This window comes from Rattus norvegicus, chromosome 8 (genome assembly GCF_021556685.1).
Source record: "Rattus norvegicus strain SHRSP/BbbUtx chromosome 8, alternate assembly SHRSP_T2T, whole genome shotgun sequence".
Taxonomy (NCBI): domain Eukaryota; kingdom Metazoa; phylum Chordata; class Mammalia; order Rodentia; family Muridae; genus Rattus; species Rattus norvegicus.
Window position 1 is genome coordinate 92,144,280 of NC_141541.1, and position 24,565 is coordinate 92,168,844.

The 24,565-nt window shown below is 42.1% G+C and overlaps 1 long non-coding RNA gene across 1 annotated transcript; it reads left to right on the forward strand.

The window, feature by feature from the left end:
- The first annotated feature begins 736 nt into the window (after positions 1-736).
- On the forward strand, positions 737-24,565 carry LOC148004276 (uncharacterized). The gene is made up of 4 exons (XR_015627363.1): positions 737-1,055; positions 2,562-2,757; positions 22,231-22,308; positions 24,395-24,565. It is a non-coding gene; the product is annotated as an uncharacterized LOC148004276 (long non-coding RNA).

The following is a 24,565-nucleotide window of genomic DNA, read 5'->3' on the forward strand; positions in this document are numbered from 1 at the left end:
AACTGTTACTCATGAAACTATTCAAGCACATGTATCACAAAATAGCAGAATAAACCTCTGTGTTATCACCAAGTGAAAACGGTTATGACTGTTTTGGTGGTACAGACTTAATTTAAAGTGACACTACAGGGTGTGCCTGTTTCTTCTATTATAATATCTGACACAAACCGAATAGCCAGATGAATGAATGACAGGATTAACAAATTTAGAATCGAGGAGGGAAAAAAAAAACAGTTCATAGTATTCGAAGAGAGGAGAGATGGGCTAAGGCTAATGGGAAGCTAATCTTCTAGATCTAAATAGTAGACCAACCGAGACATGAACTTGTAAATTAGATCACATCATACTCTCACCATACACTCGCAACAATATTCGAAAGGAGAAGAATAGATTAATCAACCTTCATGGACTCAAAGTTGAAAAAAGAGAAGGGTGGGCAAAAGATACCCAGGGAGCAGCCCGCCACCGCCACCGTGTGTGGTGGAGAGATGGGAATGAAAAAGAAGCAGTGGTTTGAGCTCTGTGAACAGGGGCGGAACTAGAGATCCAAGGGCGGTGAGGCACAGCCTGATGAGTGCTCTGATGTGAGTGGCACACCCTGCCACTTGAGGCTATGGTGAAGTCATGGCAGGTGCTGCCACTGAGGGCCATGTCTGGGTCTGTGGCCATGCAACAACAGGCTTCTGTGATGTTGTCCATAGCCCATGTTATCATCAAAGGCCATGCTGATGTCCCTGACCTGGCCTGCTACCTGGAACCATGTAGATGTCTAAGGGCTGCACAGAACTCCCACCCTCCCATCTCACCCCCCGCAACCAGGTCCAGCATTCAGGAGATCGGCCTCTGTACCTCACCTGCACACTAGAGCTGTTCCAGCCAGCAAAGGTGAGGGTGAACTGGTCTGGAGGGCAGGAGAGAGGAGAGCTGACCCTGTCCCTTGCTGGTTGTGGCATTTGGGTGACCAAGTCAGCTACCACCCAGGCCAAGATCCTGGGCTTTGAGTTGGCCCACATGAGCATCTACTGCATCTGTGAACTACTGGAGCATGTGAAGGGGTAGGTCCTGCTGATCCGAAGCCGTGGGATCCCCATGACACAGAGCAACAACAGGAGAAGCCAGAGTCCTTGTACCAGAGCAAGGAGTCATTGCAATGGATGTTAGCAAGTAAAGATGTTTAGACAAAAGGGTAGAGTGTGTGATATACCATGCCACCCTGCAGCTTCAGCAACAAGACGTTTTGTTCCTTTGTTTTTAATTTTTTGTATCTATTTTTCTTATTTTCTTTTGTGGGGAAGGTTACAAAGGCAGATACGAAGAGACGGGGAGATGAGTGGGACTGGTATGCATAACGTGAGATTTAGAAAGAATTAATAAAAAGTTTTTAAAAACAAAGAAGAAAAGAAACAAATATGTATCAGTGTTTAAAGAACGAGAATCCCATTGGTTCTGTAAATGAATTAGGAACAAGAGGTGATTGATAAAGTTGTGTTGCAGAAGCCAAAGGAAGGCAGCAGGATGAAACAAGTCAGAAGTATCTAAGGGCAACTACATGAATGAAGGAAGGCAGCTGCTGCTGAGGAAGGATGGAAATCAACTGTGGGGCAGAAAGCCTGGGAGTTAGTGGGGGGCAAAGGGATTCGTGCAGCATCAAGCATGTTCAGCTGCGCTGAGATCTTGGTCTCTAACGTTCTTTCCTGGAAGACGGAGCCTGGGCATTCTAGAAGGAATGGATTGGTTTGCCCAGCTTGGGCCAGGTCGGCAGAAGATGGAACAGAGTCGGCCTGAAACACTTGGATATACCAGGAAGCAAGTTGTTCAGAAGGCAGGGAATTCTAGAAAGAGGAGGAAAGATGAAGCAGAGAAGAGAAAGCAGAGGAGAGAAGACTGGGGAAGTGGTTGTGAATGCATCACAAAAGACAGGGCAGCCAGGCTGAAGGGAGCCCCACTTACCAAATAAGGAACCAGTTGAACACCAAAATAGTTATTTAGTAATAAATATAAATCATTGAATAAAGGAACCCATGAGGTTGTATCAATAACACACACACACAAGCACACATACACACACACACACACACACACACAAGCACACATACACATACTTACACATACACACACAGAAACACACACACATACACACACACCTGTCCATACACACACACACACACCTGTCATACACACACACACACCTGTCCATACACACACACACACACCTGTATACACACACACACCTGTCATACACACACACACACACCTGTCCATACACAAACACACACACCTGTATACACACACACACACACACACACACACACACACCTGTTCATACACACACACACCCCTGTCCATACACACACGGACAGACACAAAGAGGGGGTGCTTTAATACAGGACAATGCTGAGTGCTGACTATTGTGTATCGGGGTGCATATTGGAGATGGGAAGTTATTATTGTGAAGTCACGTGTAAGGACTAAGACAGGCGAGTTTACCAATGTATTTCAACTCTGTGAGGGGAAAGATATTTGCACGGTTTAAAAATGTCTCCACACGTATTCCCTCATAGGCGCCAAAATAAAACTGATAAGTATGTAGCAGGAAAAGCAGACAGAACTTGGAATGAATGATCAAAATCAATACTGCTGACACCAGTGATGTGGGGATAATGGACACAGACAGAGCCTGCCTTACCAGCTACACAGTAGAACATCCCTAGGGCTGAAGGAGACAGCAGCGACTCAGAGGACAACGGAAGCAATCCAGTGAGTTTGCAGGGGCCCACTGGAGTTTGATCATATCCCACTGATCCTGGGTACAGTTTTGAAATATATTTTCCCCCTTGTATATAAACATCCTGGCCTTGAGGGCTGCAGACTCCCAAGTTGACGGCCTAGACACTGAGGAGTTTGTCCTGTTGTGGGCATCCACATCTTGCGTAATCACTCCGGCCTTGGGCTCTGGTGTGGAACTAAGATGGTAGGAATGGGGGGTTTCAGTGCTTGAGCCGCTGCCCAAGTTTAGTCGTCCACCAGGCATCTGGAGAACTGAGTAGAGTCCGTGTTTTCAGAGAAAGTGGCGTCTAAGTTTCTGTGTAATAAGAAGCCTGGGCAACTGTTATTATCATAGCCCACATGCCACAGGTGTGTTACCTTATAGCAGGGAGAGTGGAGAAAAAATGGATGTACTGTCCGGTGGGTGACCTACAAAATTAGTGATTTTTATGTTCACTCTGAGCAATGATATGATTTTCTCTGATAGACTGACATCTGAGTTGATTCTGGGGACTTACCAGTGATATTTTATGGAACAAGGTTTGCCATCAGTAGCACTCCTCTCTCTCTCTCTCTCTCTCTCTCTCTCTCTCTCTCTCTCTCTCTCTCTCTCTCTCTCTTTTTTCAAGTCAGAGTTCCAGGCTGGACTGGAACTCATAGAGATCCACCTGCCTCTGCCTCCAGAGTGCTAGGATTAAAGGTGTGCACCACCACACCCAACTTGTTTCCTTTTTAATCTTGAGGAATTTGATATCTCTTCACAGCTATTCAAATAACTATTTAGAATCCATAGGCTTTAGTTAATCAGTCCGAAGAGGGACTTTGGGACTATAAATGATCTGGGTCTGTGCTGAGCCCAGTATCTTCTGGCAAAGTTACCAGAAGTATACAAGGATGGGGGTGAAAGAGAACACACATCGTGTTCTTAATGGGTAATAAGTTAAAGGCATGAAGTTTATTTCCCTTTTGACCCTTTGTTGTGCTACCAAACTGTGTGACTACAATTACCTATGAGAAACAGATGGACAGTATGTGGCACCTGGAACGTGATGTAGTGTTGTGCCTGTTCTGCAAGTCCCAAAAGACCACCAAGGAGCCAATTCTGATGCAGTTGCACAAGGGTCTTTATTCAAGCTTGAGCCCAGACCACACTGTCATCAATGATGCAGGAGGCTGAAGCCCCAAGCCCCATTTCAAGAAAGCGTTTACACAGGCAAGCAAACAATCACGGGCGTTTCAGCTTGGCACACATCTGATTGGGGGGCTATAATAGAACTTGTTGTCCTTTCAAATAATTGGCTAGTGCTGGGAGCCAAACCATAAACCTTTATAAGTAAATATCTCTAGGTACAGCTTTAACTTCTGCTTTCCTCCTGGTTGGTGGTTGTTAGGGAGTGACCTGGAGACTAGTGCTAGGTGCAGGCTTGGTGGTTAGCTCAAGTTTAACCTAAGGTCAAGTTCTCTAAGAGGGAGCCTGAAGCCAAGGCGGAGTTGGTCTGGTTGGCAGTACCAACTGATTATGGCTGATAAAAGTCTCACCGTGCAGAAACTTCAGGCCAACCTCCAATGAGAAACCTTCTGTTAGAAGACAAGGAAGCACTCTGTGTTCTAAAGTTGTCAGTGTTGTGGACAAAAAAAAAGTCATGGAAATGTTCTTTTCACGACAGGGAATAAGGGGATAATAAGCAAATGCAGTGCCTGACATCAGGCTGAGTCCTTGACTAGAGGAAGTACAAATGCCTTGAAAGAGGTAGTGGAGTCAACGGATACGATAGCATGTAAGAACAAAGCACTCTGTCTATCAAGCTGAGCCGCAGTACCTACCAACCGGCTAGTTGGAAGGCTGAGGCAGGGCGAGAATCACTTGAACCCATGACTTCAAAGCCAGCTTGGGCAAAAGAGCAAGAGACCATCTCAACAAAGAAAAGTCTTCAGCTAGGGAGGTGACTCTGGGGTTAAAACAATGGTTATTTAACAAAAGAAATGAAGTTTCATTTTTCAGAACTCAATGTAAAGGCCCAGCTGGCGTAGCACCTACCTATAATCCCAGCCTTGGAAGGAAGAAAAAGGTCTCAGTTCAAGCTTGCCTAACAAGACTAGCTCTTGGGCTGGAGAGATGGCTCAGCGGTTAAGAGCGCTGACTGCTCTTCCAGAGGTCCTGAGTTCAATTCCTAGCAACCGCAGGGTGGCTCACAACCATCTGTAATGAAATCTGATGCCCTCTTCTGGTGTGTCTGAAGACAGCAGCAGTGTACTCACATATATGAAATTAAAAAAAGTTTAGAAAAAAAAAAGACTTGCTCTTATAGCAGGCATGTTCTGGGTTTGATTGAGAGATACTGCCTCAAAGGAATGAATTTCATACAGAAGACTGCTGATGTGAGCCCTAGGTCTTCAAACAAGTGTAAATGGTAACCCCACATACATATGTCCCTACATGTGAACACATGCTACAGATAAACACAGAAGACAAAAGATTAAATTGACAATGATAAACATAATGAAATGTCATATACATACACATACATATGCATATACGTACACACACACACACACACACACACACACACACGAATACCACTGTGTTTAGTCCGGTTGATTTATTAAGAATAGAGGTTTATCCTGGCTCATGAATCTGGAGGCTTAGCTATCTGGAGTCATGGTGCTTGTATCTTCTTAGCTTTGGTGCAGGTCTTGTGTTGCGTCTTAACATGGTGGGAATATGAAGGGGCACACAGAAAGGACAAAAACAAGAAAACAGCCTTGCATCCTAACAACTTACTTTCCCAGTATCAATGGTCATACAGCAGGAAGGGCTGAGCCGGATTTATGTGCTGAGTCATGCAGCACTTGCAGGAAGCTCTGTGCAGGGTCATCCTCTGTGCTTAGACACACTCGCAAGATAATACCAGGCACATGGAGCTCAGAGAGCCTATCTGGACATTGTGGACTGAGAACTGAAAAGCAAGGTCTTCCAACCAAGGTTCTCTTTCAGAAAGATAGGAATCGACCTATCTCAAGATCAGTCTTGGGAAGATGAACAAGGGACAGAGTGTGCTATCACAAGGACACGTGCTCAACCGCGTTCAGTGCTTCTCTATTCATAACAGCCAGAAACTGGAAACAACCTAGATGTCCCTTAATAGAAAAATGGAAAAAGAAAATGTGTTGTGTTTACATAGTGATGTATTACTCACCTGTTGTTTTTTTTTTTTAAACGACATCATAAAATTTGCAGGCAAATGAATGGAACTAGAAAAAGTCATCCTGAATGAGGTAGCCCAGACCCAGAAAGATAAATGTGGTATGTTTTCACTTGTATGTGGACATTAGCTCTTAGATAAATGATAACTAAGCTATAATCCAGAGACCCAGAGAGCTTATGTTTAGAGGAAGGGGCTGGGGGAGCACATGGATATCCCTGGGGGGGAGGAAATAGGATAGATTTTATGGGTGGACTGGGACAGAGGGAATGGGAACCAAAGGATTGGATGGGGAGATACTTGGCTGAGGGAAGGAATTCAGGGAGAGACAACTAGAATTGAGCAGAATTTGAGGGGTGTTACGGAACCTAGTGCAGTAGAAACTTCCAGAAATACATGAAGATGATCCAAACAAAGTCTCCAAATAGGGAAGTGAAGTTTCAGTTGGCCATCTTTTGTCACCCAACAAAGCTTCCAGTACTGAGATTGGGTTAGATCCAGTTGAAATGTTGGCCAAAGGGATCCTGTGGAAATTCCCAAATAACCCAGGTTTGCCACAGGCTGACAAGGACCCGATGCTGAAGGCAACACCCACACAAACACAACGAGGTCCAGCTGGTGCCTACAAAGAACCTTCACCATCATGGTCAAGTCTTCGATAAGGAAAGAGAAGTTATTCTGCCAACCTCCAAAAGAAACAGAAACATCAATGAAAGCATAGAGATTCTAATTGCTGGGTATGACAGCACATACCTATAATCTCATCATATATATCAAAATTCCATCTCAAAAAAAATGGTGAAACAAAAGATTCTGACCAGTGGAACCTGTGAGAGTTAAACAAGAATATTTATTTTAAGTGTTTTAGTTCAGATGTATAATTAGTTTTTAACTGCAAGGAACAGAAAATAGGACTCAAAATGGTTTAACGTATCACTTCCCAACACAAACTGAATATAAATTACATGTGTGAGTCATACTTTGCCTCAGCTGTACTTGGGAGAAGAATAAGCAGTGAATGATATTGAGTTTTAATTGTAAGTTTTATTTACCTGACTATATCTGAAGTCCATTTTGCATAGTGTCAGCATATAGATGTGCGGCATAACTGGGGAAAGGCGGGAAGAAATGCCTCTCCTGTGCACCTGGCCGAGATAGAGAACAACCCTGAGCATCTGGATATCTTCTGTGTGTTCAATGTATGTATTTGTGTGTTCTCTTGTGTGTGATGTGAGCATGCGTGCATCATTGGTGCGTGTATGGAGGATGACGACCTCAGGTATTGGAATTTCCCTTCCTGGTTGGTTAAGACAGGATTTCTTTTTCTTTTCTTTTTTCTTTATTTCTCTTTTTTCTCACATATGTGAGGCCGGCTGGCCCACAAGTTTCAGGAAGCCCCCGGTCTCTGCCTTCCATCTGCCTATGGGAGCGCTGAGCTTGCAGATGCTCATGCTACCGTGTCTCGCTCTTATTTGTTTCTGTGGACCTCACCTCAATTCCTTAAGCTCACACAGCCAGTGGCTCTTCCCTAATCCATGTTCCCAGCCCCTCATCGGGACGATGACAATGGACCATGTGCTATAGTCTGAATGTTGTTTGTGCCCTCAGCAGTTGATATGTTAAAAGTTGGTTCCTCAGTCTTACATTGAGAAAGGTGGTGGGATCTTTCTTGTATGGGCTTATGTGTCAGTGGGATCCTACTGTGGTGGTTTGAATATGCTTGGCCCAGTCAGAGATTGGCACTATTAGCTGTGGCCTTGTTGGAAGAAGTGTGTCACTTTGGGGGTAGGCTTTGAGACCCTTCTAGCTGCCTGGAAGCTAGTCTTTTCCTGTTTGCTTTTGGAACAAGGTGTAGAACTCTCGGCTCCTCTAGCACCATACCTGCCTGCTTGCTGCCATGCTTCCCATCATGATGATAATGGACTGAGCCTCAGAACCAGTGAGCCTGCCCCAACTAAATGCTGTCCTTTATAAGAGTTTCCTTGGTTGTGGTGTCTGTTCACAGCAGTTGAAACCCTGACTAAAACATCTACTTTTATAAATAGTGAGACAACTCTGGTAGCATCTCCTGGGTTTGCATAGGAGTGATTAGAAAACCACTCTTAACGTTTTACATGGTTTATGGCTCTTTACTTTGCTTTCCCAGCGTGCCTAGCCTCTCCTCTCCTTTCTTTTCTCTTTCTTCCTTTCTATTTAATCTTCGGCTGTTCCATCCTTTAATGGGCCCCTTTTTTAAGTTCAGTCTCTTCCCTTCCCACATGCTCCAAGCCTTGGAATGCTGTCTATAATGAGTTTCTTGCTGGGTTCCTCCCCAGAGCAGTGCTAATGGACCATCCCTTGAACTGTAAGCTAAATAGGTTTCTTTGCTTTATAAAGTCGTCCTGCCTCAGATGTTTCATAATCATTATGCAAAATGAGCTCATATATTATCACAAGTTTTTAAATTATGAAACAGTGTATGAGCATATTAATCAATTAAAAAGTAGTGTTACTAATTAAAAAATTCAAACAACATCTTGGGACTGTTTAAACTGTTGTTATTTTGCGCTCCACATTCTTGAAGGCAAGCATGCATACAAGTAAACCATCATTACTACATTTGACTTTATTGAAGAAAATATATTCTCAAATTTGTTTCATCGTTACTCCAAAAATAACCCCCGTTTTCTCTTTTCTTACATTCTGACATTAAATTGCCCTTCATACACAAGGTATGTAGAGGGGATGGACCTGTGTGTTCATGTGTGCACGTTCCAAACCCTTCTTTTATTAGTTCAAAATATTTGTGGACACTTGACAAACTGAACCATTATGATTCTGCCTGTCTATGGATTTTAAGCTAAAAATTAGGGGTGGTTAAGGTCAGAGTGCTGGAGGTTTGAGTCGTGCCAGAGTCAGCCAGTGACCTACATAAAGATGTGAAAACGGGAGGCATGGGGAAGGAGAACTTAATAGGATTTCAGAAAGGGGGCAGAGATTAAAGGACACTGGCCAACAATGCTCTTGTTTCTATAGAGTCTGCTTACTTCCTGCAATTTATTTCTGCAGGATTATTTCCTAGTTGTATAATACTACTTTTTATTAGAGTTATTAAGTTTATTATGGTACATCTTTATAAGTTATCACAGGTTCAGAGCAAGACAATTGTGTGGGGTTTGTTTTGTTATAAATACTCTCAGAATCATGGCAAAACCATTTTATTTATGCATACTAATAACAGTTTTGTCTGTTGTTTATAACATTTTAATATGCATTTCTAATATTACCATTATCTGTTATGTTATAATTAGTTAACAAGTTTTATTTGTTCATTTAGGTGTATATTAAACTATCTCAGTCAGCGTTTCTGCTGCTGTGATAAAAAACAAACAAACAAACAAAAAAACCACCATGACCCAAAGCATGGGGAGGAAAGGGTTTATTTCATCTATGGCTTGTAGTTCAGTATCCAGGAAAGTTACGTCAGGAACTCAAGGCAGAAAGCTGGAGACTGGAATTGAAGCAGAGTCATAGGTGAATACCATGTACTGGCTTGTTCTTCATGGCTTGACATGCCTGTTTTCATATACAATCCAGGACCACCTGTCTAGAGAAGGCACCACACACAGTGGGGTGAGCCTTCCCGCATCAATTGTTAATCAAGACGATATTCCATAGACTTGTCTTCAGGCAATCTTATGGAGGCATTTTCTCAATAAAGATCCTCTCTTCACAAATGCGTTTGGTTTGTGACAAGTTGACAAAAGCCAACTATCAAAAATACATATGCATACATAGAATGTAAGAATGTATATGTGTATATGTAAGTTTATGTGTGGGCATGTGTGTATGGCTAAGGTCCTGATTTCTGTCTTCATCCTATTTAGGTTCAGATCCTAGATCTGTCACTTACTAAGTGTATGACTTTAGGGAATTCGTTAGGTTCTCTAAACTTCTTTTATTTGTGAAATGGAGACAATGGTAATTCTTGTCTTATGAGGCTATTATATAATAAAATATTTCAAAATTGTAAACATGAGCATAACATAGTAATATCTAAAATTCATATCACTTCAGGGACCTCTAAATACTTTTCCAAGTATTTAACAAATTAGCACTCTTGACCCAGTCATCACATCTTTAGAAAATTCTAGGTATGGGTTTATGCTTTAGCTACTTAGACTTTAAACAATAAAACAGTCAGAGGCCTGGAGATGAGCCAAAATTATAAACACAGACAGACAGACTCACACACACACACACACACACACACACATCCGGTTTCTTGAGACAGGGTTTCTCTGTGTATCTTTAGCTGTCCTTGTCTGTAGACCAGGTTGGCCTCAAACTCACAGAGATCCACTTGCCTCTGCCTCCTAGTGCTGGACCAAAGGCATGTGCCACCACTGCCCAGTGATAAATCATTGTTTGAGTAAGCTTATACAATAGCATGATTTCCTATGGCTTTCTCCAATTTTCTAATTCATCTTTTCATGTCATTGTCCTTCTTATGTTTATCTAATTACGTTTTGAGCTTCCTCATTACTGAGAAACCTTGCCTGTCCATTTTCTTTTTTGTTGGTTTTTTTTTTTTTGCCCTTTCTCTCATCTTCTACAAAATTCTTCCCCACTCCTTTTCCTTTCGTTTTCAGTTATTAACCTTACATCTCTTTTGTTTTCCCATCTGTGCCCCCTTCCTTCATCGAATTCCTTTGCTAGTTCCACATTTATTCTAAATAATTTTTAAATTCATAGCGCATTTCACATTAGCATCGTCATTTTCTATTTATTCTTATTGGTGACGGGTTGGTGGCTTTTAATTGGCTGTAAACTCATGTCTTAAATGGTTGGATGTTGCTGTTGTTTTAACAGTTCGGTTTTGACTCACCAAGTGGTAAGGATTCATCATGCTCTGAATAGGTATCTAGATAAGAATCCCAAGTATAACCAGATAAGAAAACCAAACCAGCGCATAAGCAGAGTGGAGTCCAGAAACACCAGAGGCACGAAGGGAAACAAAAGAACAACATAATTCCTCAATAAAGAAAAATGCGATGTCTCAGTTACTGAATTAAAAGATACCGAGGTAGGTAAGATACATGATGACTATTTCAAGCACTTACTAATAAAAATGATTGTTAACCTTAAAGAGGATATAAATACGCAGACGAATCTGCTATAAACCCCAGAGAGGAAAAGCAACAGCACAGGGGAGAGAATGAGCAAAGTGGACGAGCACGGCAACAACGTGGAATGAAATAGGCAAAGAATAATCTTGGTAAAGAAAACCAATGAAAATATAGGAAATAAAAAGTCTAATGAACCAAAACCCAACCAATTAAACAAAATAAATCCACAGTGGAAAACACCATCGCTTAACTTGGCCAAGCAGTTGAAAGATGACCAGGGACCGAACACAAAGAAAATGTAAACAGCAATAAGGAAAAAATAGGATTAGAACCTGCTGGAACTCTGGGATACAATCAAGAAGCCACGAGGACTGAGCTGAGATGAAAAAAAAAAAAAGGCCAAATAATACATTCAAGATGCCAAAGATACAAACCAAGGAAAGATTATTAAAAGTTGTTTGAGCAAAAAGTGCCAACTCATCCACACAGGCGAGCACGTCACAATGGAACAAGAGTTTACCCTGCCAACCCTAACATCCAAAAAAGCATAGAATGACATAGATCAAGGACTGAAAGAAAACAATTGCAAACCAAGATTGCTGAGTCCAAAAATCGTTCTTCCAATAGTTGTCAACATGAGCAGAGACTCAGTTCGTGGCGACCAAACCAACGTGGCAGGAGAGAGTGAAAGCAATTCTACAAAGAGTGTAGGAAAGACAGTCGAGGTCACGAGTCCTGATAGAAACTCTACAGAGAGTGCAGGAAGACAGTCGCGATCACGAGTCCTGATAGAAAGATACAACAGAGAGGTGAGAAGAAACTCGTCATCCTCAACAGTTAATAAGGAAAGCCCCAAACTGAACAAGGGAAGAACAAGGAACGATCCAACCAACCAGAAAAGTAATCAGTAGACGTCACAGACATTAAAACATCTCTTTATAATAATTGTGGTGGTTTGGATGAAGATGCACCCTTCCACTGGCTGATACATTTGAATGCATGTTCACTAGTTGGTAGAAATGTTTGAGAAGGATAAGGCAGTATGGCCTTCTTGGTGGAGTGTGGCCTTGTTGAAGAAGGTGTGTTACTGGGGATGGACTTTGAGGTTTTAAAAGCCTATGCCATTCCTTGTTCTCTGCCTCCTCCCCTTTCCCCTTCCTCCCCCTCTCCCTCCCCACCTCTCTCTCATGCTTGTGGATCAGATGTAAGCTTTCAACTACTGCTCCAGTAACACTCCATTCTGCCTGCCGCCATGCTCCCTACCACGATGATCACAGACTCTAAGCCTCTAGAAGTCTGGGTCCCAAATTAAGTGCTTCCTTTTATAAGTTGTATTGGCCATGGTGTTTTGTCATGGCAGTAGACAGTAAGAAAGTCAATAATCTTCGATATACATGGCATCAAATAATCAACAAATAGATGTATAGCAGTTGACTCAATTCAAGAATTAGATACAACTATCGGGTCCATAAGAAAAGCATGATGTTGACAACGGCACCTCTAGACTGGGATTTATCAATGGATGAAAGTCAATCTATGAAGCAAACAGAAGCCAAAATAAGCTGGGTTAGCTCCTTTCCTGTCTCATAAACTGGTATTCAACCCATAATTAGTTCAAAAAGATGAAGAAAGCTACATTTATTAATAAAGAAAAAAGATTAACTAAAGGATATAAAGACTATAAATATATATGCATCCGATGTTAGGGCTCCCGATTTATAAAACAAATATGAATGAGTATAAAAGGATCAGATGGTTCCTGGTTCAATGACCATGGGTAATTGCAATACCCCACTCACAGTTTTAAATAGGCTGTTTAAACAAACAAAAAAAAATCAAGGAAGAAACATCGGGTTTTAACTACACTACAGTTCAAATAAACCAAAGAGATGCCTAAGTTTACCCCATCCACCAGATACTTTTAGACCATCCCATCCGACAGATATAGAATATACATTCTTCTCGCCAAGTTTATGACCCCTTCTCTAAAACACATACATTCTAAATCACAGAGAAAACCTTAGTAGTTCAAAATAATTTAACCTATTTCTTACATTTTATTGAATAATAGAATAATATTAGAAAGCGATAGCAAGAGAAAGTAAAAAAATTATGCAAAGAGCAGAGACTGAACAATATATTCTTAAATGACCAGGGAATTACTGAAGAAATCAATAAAGAGATTAAGTGAACCCCAGAAGCAGATGAAACCAAAACACGCCTTACCAGCATCTGACCAGAAATCCCAGTAACACAAGGATTAGCTCCAAGGATTGACAAATGGGATCGCATGGAATTTAAAGCTTCTATGCAGAAAAAGATACTATCAGCAAAATGAACAGCTTACCCAATGGGGGAAATTCTTGGCAGATACACATTAGACAAAGGGGTCATATCTAAAATATATAGATAACTATAAAATTATACACCACTACCAGCCAATTAATGGGCTAGCGAACCCAACTGACAAATCTCAAAAGAGGAGACATAAACAGCCGATAAAAATTGTAAAGTGTTCACTATCCTCAGCCACCAGAAAAAATGCGAATTAAAACTACATCGAGACTCCATATCACAGCAGTCATCAAGACAACAAACAGTGCTTTTTCTGTCATCTCTCTCTGCCATCACCGTGGTGCGCATGAACGCCCTGGCCAGCTCTCAAGAGCTTCCGCAATGCCGGGAAGTAAAGCAAATGCCAGTCCCTCATCAGGCCACGCTCCAAATCCGTCGCTCCATTCCTGCGATGATGAAGCATGATCACACTGGAGAATTTGAAATCATTGACGATCACCCAGCTGGGAAGATCGTTGTGAACCTCACAGGCGGGCTGAACAACGGTGGGAAGATAGCACTACATTTGACGCGCTACCCAAACACCTAGAAAATTTGGCAGAAGAATCTGCACCCAGCCTGTCGGTTTGGCTTCGTTGTACTGACAACCTCAGCTGGACCATGAAGAAGCAAGATGAAAATATACAGGAGGGAAAATACTGGGGCTCTTTTTCTAGAGATGTAAAGACACATGTGTAATAGATACATGTGGCAAGGGGGGAGGGGACAGATGGTCACAAAGGCTGAAGAGGATGTGGGTCAGGAGGAAAACTTATTCACTGTGATTGGGAGTGGGAACTGGTGCAGACACTGTGGAAAGCAGTGTACAGTCTCCTCTGAAACTAAAAGCAGTTCTACCATATGACCCGGCTGTTACGGAGTTTGAGACCACTAGAAGATCACCAAACTGGATCCAGATTATAATCACCCAAAATTTATATTAAAACTGCAGCAGGGTTACAGTCTCTAAGCCAAATCAGAGACACACCCACACCAAAGTGTGTGGAAAAAGGCTTTCAAAGTCAAAAAAAGCATTTACTCCACTTCTGTGGAATTTACAGCTTTGGAACTGCCCCACTCCCCTCTGTACAGAGTAAAAAGTGCGTTTACAGAGGCCAGAGCAAGGAGGTTAATCATTTCACAACAGTTACACAGTTCTGGGGATGAGGAAGGGGTTAGTGGGTTCAAGAATTTAGGTCACAGGCCAACAGCTACTAAAGTGGGTGCCTGGTACAAAATGGAGTTTCTTTAGCCATCATACCGGCTGTGGTGTTTTGAAAGAAAATGGCCCCATAGGCTTATGGGAAGTGATACTATCAGGAGAAATGACCCTACTATAGTAGGTTTGGCCTTGTTGGAGGAAATGTGTGTCAGTCTCCTGCTCCCTGCTGATTGGGATGTAGAACTCTCAGTTCCTTCTCAGTACCATGTCTGCATCACGCCACCATGTTTCCCACCATAACGGTCCCGCCATGGACTAAACCTCTGAACTGCATGCCGGCCCCAATTAATGTCATGGTGTGTCTTCACAGCAATAGAAACTAAATAAGACAGCAGCGACACCACTCTTAGACATTACCCAAGGGACTCTATCCTACTGAGGAGGTGTTTGCACATCTGTACTTCCTGCCGCAAAGACAGAATCAGTCTGGATGCTCATCAGCTAATGACTGGGTAATGAAAACACGGGCCATAGACACAATACAATATTATTCATGCACAACAAAAAAAACGAAGGTATGAAAAGTTCGGAAACATGGATGGAAGTGAGTGCTGTGGTTTGAATGTGAAGTGCTCTGCGTAGCCTGGTTTGTCTGAACACTGGTTCACAGTCAATGGGCACGCCAGGGAAGGCTAGGGAACTTAGAAGGCGGGCCTCTGGAGGAAATGCGTCACCTGGTTGAAGGCTTGAGGTTATAGCCTTGTTACACTTGTTCTCCCCTCCCCCTCCCTTTCCGTCTTCTTTTGTCTTCCTCCCTTTCTCCTTCCTGTGTGTGGATGAAATGTTACCTCTCTGCTTCCTGTTCCTGCTGCTATGCTGCTCCTCTCTTACTGTAGGCTTCTTACTCTAACCCCCTGGAAACATAAAAATAAATAAACTTCCATAAGTTGTTTTAGATATAGTGTTTTAGCACAGCACCAGAAAAGTGACTTAACACAGAGATCTGACTCAAAGTAAAGTGTGTACCATGTATTCATTTTTAAGGATCCTCGAAAAATACATCAGGGTTTCACAGGACTGAATCTTCTTAAAAGTTAAAAGACAGAATTTCCAAATCCAGAAAAGTACAAACCAATTAAAAACTGTTCAAAACCTAAAAATTGAATAAAATACAGCTTTGTTTTATATTATTAACATTTCTTCTGCCAAGCAAAAAGGTCACTGAGAGGCCTAATTGCTACTAAACTCATGTTTTTTGAAAAGATGGGGATTTTTTTTCTATAGCCCAAGAGAATGGAGACTCGTGTAGAAATTCAGAGAATTAAGTGCATGGCATCCATTACTGCCTTCTCTTATGCAGAGGAAAATAACATTAACCATTCCAAACGCAGAGATTCCCTTTCTCATGCAGAGAGGAAAACAGAAACAAAACCCGATTGTCTTAACTGAACGTAGTTCTCCTTTCCTGAGGAAGTTCGATATCATTTTCTCCTATTGAAAAAAAAAAGCATTCATTTCTTCTTCTTTTGCCAGGGAAATTCCATCTCATTAATCTAAGTGGGAATTTATGTCCTAATAATTTTCAAAATTAAAACAGAGAAAAAAATCTCATTCAGAAAAATAGGCTGATGTTAACTAAGCAAGGAGTGAGTGCAGTTCCAGGAGACGCTGGGGCACAAGATGCCCCCCTTTGACAGCACCGCAGAGGCAGCTGGGTCCCACCTCTCTACCCTACCATAGTCACAGAAGAAGAGCACAGACTCCAGTCCAGTGGTCGAACAACCCTTTCCCAGGGGTCCCATATCGAATATTTACATTACAACTCATACCTGAAGTAAAATGACAGGAAGTAGCAATGAAAATAACTTTATGGTGGGGGTAGCCACAAGAGGAACTGTGTTAGGGGTGTCACTGCATCAGCGAGGCTGGGAACCGCTGCCTTAACAACTCATACTATGCAGCCTTTTGTCAACATCCTGGGTGTTAAGAAGATTCAGTCCTGCGATCTTTTATTAGTACATTAATTCTCAGGAAATGGACTATTTTGTGATTTATCATTCATCAGATATGTATTTTTAAGTGTGTGTGTGTGTGTGTGTGTGAGTGTGTGTGTGTGTGTGCGCACATATGTGCCTGCTTATGTGTTCATGGAGGTCAGAGATCAACTCCAAGTATCTTCCCTTAGGGCTTCTCACAGTATGTTTTTAGAGACAGCATGTCTCACTGAACCTGGTACTCAATATTAGGCTCACCTGCCTGGCCCAAAAGCCCTTTGAGGCCTGCCTCTCTCACACTGCTCTTGGTACTCAGGTTACAGATTTCTGGCACTGTATCTGGTTTTTATGAGAATTCTGGGGCTTTGAACTCAGGACCTAATGCTTACACAGCGAGCACTCTTCCCATGTATTAGTTCATGTATTAGGGTACTCCAGAGAACTAGATCTGAGAAGGCTAGGCTAACTCCATGACAGGCTTCAAACTGGCAGTTCAGGAAACTAGGCCTAAGAACTGAGCAAGTTCAGGCAAGCCCAGGCAAGCCAATTACTATAACACACACACACACACACACACACACACACACACACACACACACACACACACAGGCTTCAGGCAGCTAGTCAGAAATTGCCCTGCCATCAGAAGCTACCCCACCACCTGGTCTTAAGCAAGGACAATGTGTCAACAACAGTTTCCAAACCTCCCCAGTGACAGTTTCCAGCCCCTATGTCCCGCTGATGGTTCTGGAATGTTCCCTAGAGATGGAGCAAGATAAATGTCACTTACCCCAGAATTCCCCTAATGTGCTTTAAATCAGGCCTGCGACCTCACTTCTCCATCTTGGAATGAGCGATCCCAGCATTCTGGACTTCTGCAGAACGCAACACTCTTCGCATTTACATACTATGTGAGTCCAGGGTATCATTCTTCAGTGAACCATGGACCCTTACAGATCAATATGCGAGATGTACAGCCATGCACTGTATAGTGGCTGCATCTCATGGTGGTTCCACAAGATTATGCTGTTGTTAAATCATAGGCTACTTAACATACACAAATGGAGTTTATTAGTGGAACTGACTCACACGGTCAGGGAGGCTAGGAAGTCCCCTGGCAAGGCTGCCAGTCAGCTGGAGCCCTTGGATGCTAGCAGTTTGGCTCAGTGTCACACCAAAGGTCTCCAAACCAAGAAAGCTACAGTCTGAAGCCAAAAGCCCGGGACTCCAGAAATGAGGCTACTAGAGTAAGCGTCAGTGTCCAAAAACCAGAATCCTTGGTTCTAAAATCCAAAGATGCACTTTGAGAAATACCCCTCAGATGACAGAAATCCTTACACACCTTCAACAGGAAGCGAATACTAAAATAGTCACAGCAGCACTGCTTTTAACAGTAAAAGCTGCAAGCCACACAAAGAACCATGGACATGAGGCTGCCTACGTAAGTTGTGTTGCATTTGCACAATGGAATAGTTACTGCACAATGGAACGGAGATGTGGCTTAGTGGGTAAGAGCGCTTGCTGTGTAAGCTTGAGGATCTGAGCTCAATTCCTCGGCACCCACATAAAAAGTCAGATATGGCTGCAAGCACCTGTCCCCTTGGCATGGGGGAAAGACACAGGTAGAAACCCATTGGCTAGTCCATCAAGTGTCAGGACTCTGTAAGAGACTGTCTCAAGGGAATAAGGTGGAGTGTGGATACTAAAGGACAATATCTGATATTGTCCTCCAGCCTCCGCATGTGCTTGTGTGGATGTGTCCACCTGCACACTCACATGTATGCATGTACAAAACATGCTTGCACACAGATGTCGAGTGCTGAATGTTCCTGTGTCCTCATGAGTGAATGTCTAACACATAATGCTGATGAATGTAATAAAAATTACATAAACTTCATTTCTACATCTATAAAATACAAAATCACATAAAAAAATACCTGTAAACACCTCCCTTCCAAGTACTAACTAGACCCACTTAGCTTCTGAAATCCCACTAGAGCCATTGTGTTCAGAGTAGGAGGACCATAGATAAAACCCATAAATGTATTACTTAGGGGTTAGGGATACATTTAAAAAAAATTAAAGTCCTACCCCAGGTGAGATGGCTCAGCCAGTAGGAGCACTTGCTGTCATGATTGACAACCGGAGCTCCATCTGAAAACCCTACAGGGTGGAAAGAGAGAACTGACTCATGCAAACTCTCCTCTGACCTCCACAGGCGCGCCATGGCTGACAGGCGCTTCTGAAATAAATAAATACGTGTAAAAATGAGTTAAATCCTTACACGTAATTGAAGACAGTGGTTACTGGGGCTAAAGAAAGCAGAACGCAAGGAGACAAATGGTGATACTAAGTCAGGTGTATGGGAGAGGACGTCAGCAATATGGTAGAGTTCTATTTTTTTTAACATTTCATTTTACTGTAGTAAGAACTTTATTGTGCTTTGATAAGACTTTTTGCTCTTATTTCAAAAAGTGAACACAAGCAGGTTTATTTTAATTTTTACCTATGCTGAATATGATTGTGCATTCGTGTGTGCATGTATGCATGCGTGCATGCGCATGTGTGTGTGTTCTGTTGACAAAGTCAGAATTAAGTTCGCCGTTGCTGTGTGTCATAGACGTTAAGCGAATTACTACATATCTGGCTTACATCCCGATTGGACAGTGGGCCTGCATACCTGTTCTGTCCAGGTGCTGACCTGCTCTAGTCACTGGAAAGACAGTACTGGCCTGGTTCCAGCCACCATATGTGAGAAGAAATCTGTTCTTGATGTCTCTATCTTCATTTATACAAAATTTAACCCAGATTGCACGGAGTTAGCTGTCAACAGGGAATGTAGAAAGCTGGGATCTGCCTGCAGAAATTGAAGGCTGACACTGTGAGTTAATTGGGAGAGTTCCATTCTGCTTCCGGTTGTGTGCTAATGCCTTACATGTGTACAATTTCGGAATGGCATTGAAAAAAATACTCCCTTCTCTTTGTTTACCCCCACTCTCCCCACATTAATTAGCTTTAGGAACATATGGCATTTCCAAGAACAAGCCAAGTGAATATCTGAGACATTAATATGCCATACTGCTATCATGACAAGAATAAAGAAAACCGGGAACTCGGCAATCTCCTAACACAACAACTGTTGCTGCCAATTCCCGTATCCAGTACAGATCATCACTTCGGAGAAGGAGGGCCTCTCAGTGACTAAGCAGACAGATGGCAGGTGCGAGTCAAAACACTCTGGGGCGCTGGTTCCATTCAAAGCATTCTGCCTTACTCACTGCTGGAGAGACCGTATGTACAAAGTCCCATCACCAATTGAACAAGGAGATAAGACCAGAAACCCATCTAATCAAAGTGTAAATGGAAGACACCGGAAGTTAAGAACCAAATTCTGTAGGGCCGATCTTCGATCTTTCTCTGGTCCATCTGGTTTAGCCTCTCCCACGACTGATCCACTGAGACACACAGGAGGCGATTGGTTTTTGCACTTTACTGCCCCCTGAGCGGCGACCACCCGTTTTGAAGGTCACCTGGCTGCATTCCTGCATAGCAGTGATCCAAGGCAAAGAACTGAGGCATTAACCACATCCTTACCTGGCGAGCAAGCTGCCCTGGTTTACCACCTCACCGTTCAGTCCCTAGGAGGGAATGACGGAATCTAATTTTTACATGCTAGACAGTAACTGGGGGAGGGGGAGAGAAGATCCACTCCTGAGTGTTCTCCTATTTGCATAACTGCTTTACGTATTGCAATCAAACAGACTGAAATCACTGCGATGAATACGCGTGTAATTGTAGAGACGGGCCCTAGGTGGAGCCTTAGCACTGGTGGCGATCAATTGTTGAACAAATTGAAAAGAAATCAAGTCCTCCGAAATTTTCATAAGCAATCGTAGCATCTTACAGAGTGATCTGTTTGTCATTGCTCCAGCGCAGGGGACAGTAAGCTATAGAACAAGTGCTTTGTTTGTTAGGGATGATTCTCAAGAGAGCATGCTCCGTTGTTGCCGATGAAGAAACGTGATGCCATTCCGACCGTCTTTGATGCTTTTTTTTTTTTTTAAACCATGCAGTGTGAATGGGTGAGAATGGCCCTAAGCATCTCTCTTTCCTATGGGGACATGCACTGATTTATTTATTAGCATATAGAGTATGTCCCCTCACAAGAGAGATAATCAGAATGATTTTAAAATTACTTATCTGTATTAATCATAAACACAGTGACCCTTAGTAAAATTTTCTTTTCCCATTCCTATTATGTTTCATTAGTCATCACCGACAAAAATGTCAATTTTTTTCACTTATATTGGGATAGAATTCACAAGCAAAAATTACGTATACTCAAGAAGTATGACAATATGGTTTAGGATAAATTGATACCTGTAGACACGGTGAAATTATTACCAACATCAAACTAATTAGGATAGCCATCTGTAGACACCATGTTTTTGTCATTGTATGCCTTAGATTTTTGAAACTTCATTTTAAGAAATTTATATTTCTTAAATCTATTTATATTTTAAGATATATATAAGATATATAATATATATTTGAGTTATATTTTAACATATATAAGAGAAATATATGATATATATTAAAATATAAATCTTATATAATAATACACAAACATATGTAATAACAAAAACTTAATTATATCCATTGTCCTGTGTAAGCATAAAATTAAGACTCTGATGACTTTGCACAAACAATGCTCAATGGGAAGGAGGAAGAGTGAGAAGGTCTTACAGAATCTGGAGCAGTTCCGGATCCTTTGAGTGTGAAGTTAGACTCCAAGGCATTCATATGGAGTTTTAATTTAGTTATTTTGCCTTTTCTGTCACATATTACTTTTCCCTTTTATTTTAGAAAAATACTATGGTGTTAAAATATTATGGTGTCCGAGTGTGGTGGTGCAAGCCTACAGTTCCAGCTCGTCAGGAAACTGAACCAGAGGATCACGAGAGCTTAAGAGTTCAGAACCAGCCTGGGAAGCATAGTATATGCTGTTTCAAATAAGAACAAACCATTATTGACGTTAACAAATTTTGAGCGTTTCTCGAAGTTTGCTCTTAAAGTGGCTGCTTCAGTCACCCAAGCCTGTCCTCTCTACTGGCTGCGATTGCCTCTATTTGGAACAGCATTTGCTCCAACTTCGAATTTAGGTAACGAACTACAACAGTCTAAGTATCACATCGGCTTTTCCTATGGTGGTCATTAGCTGTTCCTTGTGCCGATATGAGAAATTAATTGCTTTCTCATGATGTATGGCAAACACAGAGAAACATCACTTACATAAATCACTACTTCCTAACTTAATTATTCTGTCTGCAATATACCTGTTTCAAATTTGTTGAATGATTTGTAGTACGGTTCAATGTAGTTGGTTTCTGTGATACTCACTCTTACATGACTCATTTCATTCACTTAAATGCATCAATCCCAGCATAGATGTCCACAGCATCACACTCTGCTGAGTGGTCCATAGTGCAGAGAGATAACCATTGTGGGATAAGTGCCCTCACTCCTGATCTCCTGCTCAGGAGAACCAAAATCAAATCAAGACATAGTGACACTCACAAAAAGTACTTAGACAGGTAAATATTAAGTTTACTTATCACTATACCCAAAGATAAGACTAGCTTTCATCCCTTGTCTTTTTACAGGAAATAGAGACGATTACAGAAATTCACAACTAGTCATAACTTGTAGAACAACTGACGGTGGATTCCCAGGCCTGGCTGGTACGTCTACGGCATAGCCCTATACGTAAGGCTCAAGACCATTGCAGAGGAAGCAGAAGATTGAAAAAGTCAGAAGACCAGGGTGTCTGCCATGAAATAGTGTCTTCTACGTATGATGGGGAACCTGCACCCAGAAAATCTCAAAAGCAATATGTGTACACACACACACACACACACACACACACACACACACTACATATATAAAGTGAGATAAGCTATTTCTTCCTTTAAGATGTAGTTTATTATTATTATTATTATTATTATTATTATTATATAATTACCATTGCTCTTGGTTGCCCACCAGAAATTAAGACCTTATTGCTGAACACACATCACATGTCAGTAAAAAGAATTGGATAACTCAAGCTGCAGCTGAGCTAGAAGCTCTCTTCCTACCCATTAGCCTTCATGGTGCCAGAGGGTGCTATGTAGGATGCTGGAGGACAAAAGTCACCAATAGTCTTACCTAGTTATGGATTCAGTGACCTATGTAATGACTTGCCAGGCAAATGTACCCTCTAGTGTATGTAGTAATAGCATGACCGTCCTGCGGGAGCCAACCCTTTTTGATTGGACTTGAGGTCCACTCTATAAGAGGAAATTCATTCCTGGTTCTGTGAACCTGATCGAGAGCCTATGGCTAGGGAGGCCATAGGCCCTCTTGGAGAACCTACTATTATCGTTTTGTTAAATGTTCATGGTGTCAAACTATCATCAAAACATTTTTACCTGCAGATTAATGCTGTGCCAAACCTTCATTAGCCAAGTTTCCTACTGTAGAGGGTGGTGTGGTTAATGCAGAAATCTCTATCTGGCCAAAATCACCAGCCTCTATTATAGTAGAGAGCTCAGCCGTAAGTAGGACAGCAGTCTCACTCCTCACCCCCCACCAAGGCTCAGGAACCATGGCAGGGGAGGGTGGGGAGAGCCAGAGGATGGGGATGGGGAGATGTGCGGCAAAGGATGTCGTCTGGGCAGACATAGCTGACGCGCTCCTGAACTCACTCCAGATGTGCTCCTCTACACAAGACTGAGTCATGATGAGGCCCCTCGACACCCAGTGCCCATCTACAGAGGTGTCACACTGTCCCGTTCGTTCACATCATCCATGGTCTTACTATGTCTGACTGATCCATCCATTCTCGTGGGAAGTGTGTCCCAGATTATGTGGGTGTGCTTATTATATTTTCTTATAATTGTGTCATTTGTATAATGTATTTTTAAGCTAAAAGGATAGGTTTGAAGTCAGGTGGGAGACAGGAAAATTATGAATTCATGGAAAGCTAAGAGGAAGAGAGGGAAGGAAGGAGGGGCCATAGATGCTTGTGTATTTAGAATGCTCGACTTTTCCGTGCAGTGTACTTCTTTATGTTGCATGATATGCAGTCGTGAGTTGTTCTTTACCCACTTTAGCTTTAGATGTATTTATTTGCATTTTTATATATGAATGTTTTGTCTGTATGTCTACCTGTGCACCACATGCCATGCCCAGTGCCCTCAGAGGCCAGAAGAAGCCATCGGACCCCTTGAACTGGAGTTATAGACAGTTGTGAGGCACCATGTGGGTTTTGGGAACCAAACCCAAGTCCTCTGCAAGAGCAGATAGTGCTCTTAACTGCTGAGCTGTCTCTCCAGCCCCTTCCCACGTTGTTCCTGGTTTCCTGGGGCAGGGGTGGGAGATTAATGCTGATCTTCCTCACCCTCAAATATGTTTCTTAGAGAAGAAATCATTTGGAGACTCTTCAGATCATGCCTTTTTACTTGAAACTACCCTTTTGTATATTATCAATACAAATTTAACAGCTATGTTTTGCATTTTTTTATTTCATTATAACTTGACCCTTTGTTTCAGAAAATACCCATGTAGCTGAATTGTTAACGGTTTTCTTATATGTATTCCCAACGTGCCTGTGTGTAATTGGACTACGTTCATTTGCAATCATTCTGTGACTGTGTTTGGATTCCTCTCCAGGATCTTCCACTTCACTCAGCCCACATTTACACAGCCGATTTTTAATTTTTTCAGATCTCTCAAATATTTATATTTCTACCTAAGGGAATAAAAATTCTATTTCTTCCTTCCTAGGTTGAAGCACAACTACGTAACAGAGCTAAGACTAAGCCAGCAGCATGACAGCCTCTCCTCTGAACAATGCAGGGCTTCTAATATCTTAGCTCCGAGCACCTTTTACTGCAAGCTATCTTTGTCTAGCTTGGGATTACATTTAAAAACACTTTCCATATTGGTCATCGGAAA